General features: G+C 37.8%; 1 long non-coding RNA gene across 1 annotated transcript; it reads left to right on the forward strand.

Annotated features, from left to right (window-relative positions):
* Positions 1-4,905: 4,905 nt before the first annotated feature.
* On the forward strand, positions 4,906-5,542 carry LOC121052959. Its single transcript, XR_005810395.1, has 3 exons — positions 4,906-5,040; positions 5,121-5,206; positions 5,470-5,542. It is a non-coding gene; the product is annotated as an uncharacterized LOC121052959 (long non-coding RNA).
* Positions 5,543-6,398: the final 856 nt, after the last annotated feature.

The raw sequence follows: 6,398 nt of genomic DNA on the forward strand, positions 1-6,398 counted from the left end.
GGACGGAACAGTAAAATTTGGGCACGGCTGATTGACATTGAAAGCACAGGGGTGTTGCTGATCAAATTGAAAGAACAGGGACTGACATGATGTTACCCCCAAACCACAGGGTACTAAGCTGAAATTAATCCTTTTATTTTTGCAATTGAGGAACTATATATTATGTAATAACTACTCTTTATTTAATGTAAGTCTGAAAGTATTATTGATCAATTGTTGAGTTATGTCTTATATCAGTGGTTTATCTTCAAAAAAATGAAATAAAAGCATATTAAAAGAAAAAAGATTTGTGAAATGAGCAACAATAGCCTCACATATTCTTAAATGTGAGGATACAAGTATCTCATAAATATTAGTTTGAGAGGAATATACATTCCTTGTAATTTTCAATCTGCAAGGAATATACATTCCTCACAATTTTTAATTTACGAGGAATATGCATTCCTCACAATTTTTCATTTGTGAGGAAACCGAAAGTCCTCACATATAATAATCCGTGAGGGGGTTTAAGCAAGGAAAATTTGCGACGACTCAATTTCCTCACTGATGATTATGAGTGAGGAATTTAGACTTTTTGTGAGGAATTCCATTCGTCACATTTTTCATTTTTTCTTGTAGTGAGCCTCAGGAGGTGCGCCTTTTTAATACATTACTAAAACCTAGGGAATTGTGAATTTTGTGTTTCCTTTTTAGAATTAGAATTTGCTTTCGTTTTGTTCTCTTGCCCTTGGCCTTGATCGTTAAACTTTAGATTTACTGGTCTTGTTATGGGGCCGGTGTCAGTTTTGGTACATCCTTGAATGAACCAGAACTAGAACTTTGTCGTAGATATTTGAAAGGGATATACTCTCCAAACTACTCATTAAATAGCTTGTACTTTCCATCATAGTCACAAAAGTTGGAAGATAGGGAAGCATGGTTTATAATCTGTAATCTTAGAAAAACGATTTGGAGTATCCAGCTGAGGCAACCGCATATGACTTGTATATTTAGTAGTAGATATTGGCAAAAATGACTTTATCGCCATTGGATTTTAGTTTGCTGACTTCTTGTTTCATTTCAGATCATTAAGGAAGTTATTCATGGGCCCGGTGAGGAAAACAAGGGGTGTGAATAAGAGGTTTCCTTATATCAATGAGGTTGCTTCTAGTAAATATGGAGCTGATGCTAACAAGAACAAGCAGAATGTGAGTACTGACCCTGGCTTGTTATGAGAATGATTATTATCTGATAATGTTCTAGCGATTTTATATATCTCTGCAATCATTTCTTATTGTTATATATGAAGATTGAACCTTAATTATTAGAGTACCTTGCTTCCTTATTTTTGGTTTTCTTTGCTTCCCATTTTGTTCTTTCAATAATTTTTCCAGTGGTAGGGGGTATATTTCAATTTTCTTTAGTTATTGATGTTTTGAAGCTACTATGTTTAATTTTTAAATGTTATTAAGTATCTTATATTGCTTCACATGATGACCATATTACGGTTTTGATATCTGGGTTATGTGTCATGGTTTTATTTATCCAGTTGTACCCTTAAAAAAACAAAAAAAAAAAAATTGGAAAACTGCACTCCTTATTGTATAATTTCTCAATTAAAACCAAATTTGAAATCATTATATCCTCTTCTTTTCTTTTTTTTACCCTGAGGCATCAACATCACATTGACATTCTAGGTTTAGAAAGTTACTATGTGATCAGTATTGTCTGTCATACGCGCGCGCGCGAACACATACATCTAGGGCTCCGAAAGTTATCAGATTGGGTATTTTCATGAAGTATTGAAAAAATTAAATTGCCAGTGTTAACTAGTTCTGGGTACGCTTTCCCTCTCTTGTTATGTGCAGAAGAGAAAGTTGTCTGACATGTTAGGGCCTCAATGGACAACTGATGACAGAACCCGACCCAAGTTTCACTCCGAAACCAGGATACGAGTCTGTGGGGCCCACTTTAAGTGAGATCCTACCGAAAAATCGGCAGAACCTCCCCTAAAATAGGCTACCCAAAATTTACAAAGAACCTGGACATAACTAAACATTTACCTTCCATTCAACTATACATTCCAGTATCTACATTCTAAGTGAATAAATTACATTCAGACAGTACAAAATCCACCTTAACATCAGTACCATAACAAGTTCTCAAGTGTTAGCATTCACCAAATTAAAAGGTTATCAGAGCAGTATTACATAACTAAGCCGATATCATACAGGGTAGGTTAAGTAATAACCTACAGACAAAACGGAAGTGCCGACTCCAAAGCCCCAAGTTCCTGGACGCGATTTCGGCTAATCTGAAATCTGGGCATTTGAAAACGAAGGGCCCAGGGGAAAACATATAAAATCCATTAGAGTGAGTGGACAAAACCGAAACAAGAATCAGAACAATTTATGGTATGCTTCCCCATTTCTCTTTTCAACAAAACAAACATGCAGCGAGACTCCATAAAAATCCAACTCAATCCTTTTTCCAGAAACTCATTTGATGACTAGGAAGGACTGCTTCCTAGGCATCTCATGCCATCTGGAAGGGACTGCCACCCAGATGACGCATCGGTAAGGGACTGCCAACCGGAATAGGAGGCGTTGGTTAGATGGGACTGCCAACTAGCCACAAGTAATAGACGAGACTGCCGACTAACTACCTCATGTCATCTAGAAGGGACTGCCAACCAGATGACGCATCGGATGGGACTGCCAACCGGCTGTAGTCTGGACGGGACTGCCGACCAGACTATTACCTAGAAGGGACTGCCAACTAGGTAAGATACGCATGCGCCAAAACTAGCCTCCTTGTCAACTGCTTTCTTTTTAAATCTTTTAGTTTCCACCGAGTCACATTTTCTCAAATAATAAACCAACTGAAAACTTATTTCCATGCTGCATGCATTATTTAAACTCACTAGTGAGTCCCGCAGCTAATCCTGCTACCTACCCGTGTCCTCCTCGCTCGAGGGCTCAGTACGTCCTGTCACAATTGAATAGGATATAATTAACCATAATAAGGAAATACTCTCAAAATCAACTCATTCCCCTCGGAATAAGCATCCGTTATTCATAAATTGTTATAAAACTCCCACACTTCAATTTGGGATTAAATTCTCGAATACGGAAATCTCTTTACAACTCAACGCCCTCATTAAATCTTTAACCTTCACAAGGATCGCTCCGATAACTTAGCCAATTAAATTACAATTCCTTAACCATAATAAATCACCAAATTCTAATATAATATCCTTTCCAAAATTTCCAAATTCTTTCCTAGCTTTCCTTATTTCTCACTCACAATTCCATCTCTAAATTTCAACTCCTCTCTAAATTTTGTTTTCCAAAACACAATCTCCACTCCAAACTCCTCCACAAAATAGAACAATTCCACAATAACCTTAATAGTAAATTAACAAGAGATTTACCCATAAAATTTATAATCCATAATATCCAAAATAACAATAACTACACCAAAATTTCAAAAAAACTCAAACCAAACAATCCTCAAGTTTAACACAAAACTCAAAGGTGAAATCCAATTCCGGTCAACCTATTTAGCTCAAAATTATCTCCACAACACCCCCAACAATTCTATACCTGCAATCACAACCAAAACAAGCAGAAAAAGCCGGAATTCCAAACCCAAACTCAAGAACTCGGATGGAACTGTTCACGCTACTGTTCACGTCCCCAAACACCTTCAATTCTTCCTCCACAGCCCAAAACAAGCTGCAACAAGGTTAGGAACACGTTCAGCAACTTACCAACAACCAAAACCCAAAGAAATTCGACCGGAAACCGCCGGAAAACTGATATCGGAGCCAAACTCCGGTTTTCCCCATTTATGCAATTCTCTTCAAAACTCAAAAACTAAAGATACCCAAGGTGAAAAACTTACATATCTAGGTAAAGGAGGGAGGGAGGATCATGCCATTGTGAGGGGTGCGCACAGAAGTGGCCGGACGGCGTCGATTTTTGTGGAAGAAAGCCGGCGGCGAAAGAGAAAGAAAAAGAGAAGGGGAAGCTCGGGCTTGTCCCGTTTTTTCCAATCTGTCACTTCCTCTCTCTTCCCTAAATGGAAACCTCTTAAATAAAACCCAAGCTAAAAATAGTAACTCATATTTTAAGTCACAACTTTCTCGTAAAAATTCCGATTTAAACAAACTTCGTGTCCATGAACTCAATTTTCCGTATACTACAACATTCTCAAAGAATTTTCTTAACACAACGAACAAGGAAAAAGTCAACTCCTCGGTCAATAACGATGAAGATATAAATAGTAAAACTTTTAAGGTATGGGGCATTACAACTGAAGAGTTAAAGCACTTCTATGGAGGATATCGCAAGTATGGTAGAGACTGGAAGAAGGTTAATGTGTACAAATGTTATGATACTCTTCACTTGACTAACATGTCACTCCCCATCCCTAGGGACTTGCTTATTATACAATATACTAAAGCTCAGTTGCCCCGGGTACTGTTCATCACTGTTCATTACTGTACACAAAGTGGAGTGACGCTTTTGCCTTGCTCTTTTCCCTCAATTACAGCCCGCCATCCTTCTATAACCTTCTTTCTCATTCGATTGCTGCCAAAACAATTCAGAGAGAGATCAATTATCAAGAACGATCGAGAGAGAGAGATAAATAAGGTGTGTTTCTTTGCTTTGCACGAAGAGATAGAGAGAGAGATCGGAGGGAAATTCTCACCTCATCATCTCAGCACGAGGCTAGTTGCTCTTTATCACGAGTGATTGGAGAGGTACACAGAGAAAGAAGTGGGAGAGGGATTTGGGTTTTGATTACAGTCCCAAATTCCCAATTGTTAGTTTTTTTTTTTTTTCTTTTGAACCTTGATTTTGTTGTTTCAATTTTGAATTGTTCTCTTATTCTGATGTGGGATATGTATTGGATTTGAATTTGCAGGTTTTTATTGGGTGGTTTGTATCAAATCTTCTCAGCTTTCATCACCGACCCTAAAAACTTGGGTTCGTCATCAGCAAGGTAATTAGGTGAGCGGGTTCTGGATTTTGACCGACGATCTACCCATAAAAGGTAATAATCAATCATCTGCTTTTCCCTTTTAATCTGTTCTATTGTTCTATCTTTGATTCTTTGATGCTTCGGTTGGACAGAAAGTGAGAAAGAGAGAAAAGTCAGCTTCTTCGTCGCTAGACTGGTCTGAGGCAGACAAAGAATAGGGGGCCACCTAAAAACTTGGGTTCGTCATCAAATCTCTTCTCAGTTTCATCACCAACCTTAAAAACTTGGGTTCGTGATCAGCATTTGTCATTATTCATAACCCACCCTCCCTTCAAATAAAGACAAAAAGAATGTCTTTGTACATGTCTGCCATAGAACAAGTTGTCATTTCTTCTTGATATGTTGTATACCTTATTGACACTTATCTTGAAGTTCCTTTGACAATTAATATTGTCATTTTTACCTGCCTGTGAAGTTCATTGCTCTTTTAGGCTGTATCAGACGATCGAGTTCAATGTGTAGAACCACTGAATACATGGCTCCTGAAATTCTGCTGTCTAAAGGCCAGAAAAACCCGTGCTCGCCAATCCTTATTTTATGGGTAGATCGTCGGTCAAAATCCAGAACCCGCTCACCTAATTACCTTGCTGATGACGAACCCAAGTTTTTAGGGTCGGTGATGAAAGCTGAGAAGATTTGATACAAACCACCCAATAAAAACCTGCAAATTCAAATCCAATACATATCCCACATCAGAATAAGAGAACAATTCAAAATTGAAACAACAAAATCAAGGTTCAAAAGAAAAAAAAAACTAACAATTGGGAATTTGGGACTGTAATCAAAACCCAAATCCCTCTCCCACTTCTTTCTCTGTGTACCTCTCCGATCACTCGTGATAAAGACGAACAATCTCCTAACCACATTCCTATGATGCTTGCCAATCCTTATTTTGTGACTATTGAAACTAAAAACACAAAATAAGTGAGTATAGCTTTTATGCTTCATTAAACATTGACATTCATTAACTATTCCCGCAGCAAAGCGCGGGTAGATTTTCCTTCTCTCAAAAAAATCATTTGAGACAAGGAAAAAATAAACCCGCAGCATCGCGCGGGGGCTTTTTCTAGTTTAGTTATATTTGTGTTTTAGGTTGCTTTGGTAGTACGTCACCGATCTGAGGCCCTTTACACTATGAATAGGGTATGTGTGCTATACAGTGTAACATTATCTTAATCATATGCATCATACTTTATATCTGAATATTTTCAATTGTCCTGGTATTTTATTCTTTCACCCTCTGACGTGAGGCTTTGCAGTTCTATGAACAGTGTACGGTTTGCCTTTACTTCTCAAGTTCTGATGTTTCCATATTGCTAGAAGTCCACCAATTGCTTGTTGGTTCTCTGAAAACTCGGTTACTTTAAAAC

This window comes from Rosa chinensis, chromosome 4 (genome assembly GCF_002994745.2).
Source record: "Rosa chinensis cultivar Old Blush chromosome 4, RchiOBHm-V2, whole genome shotgun sequence".
Lineage (NCBI taxonomy): Eukaryota > Viridiplantae > Streptophyta > Magnoliopsida > Rosales > Rosaceae > Rosa > Rosa chinensis.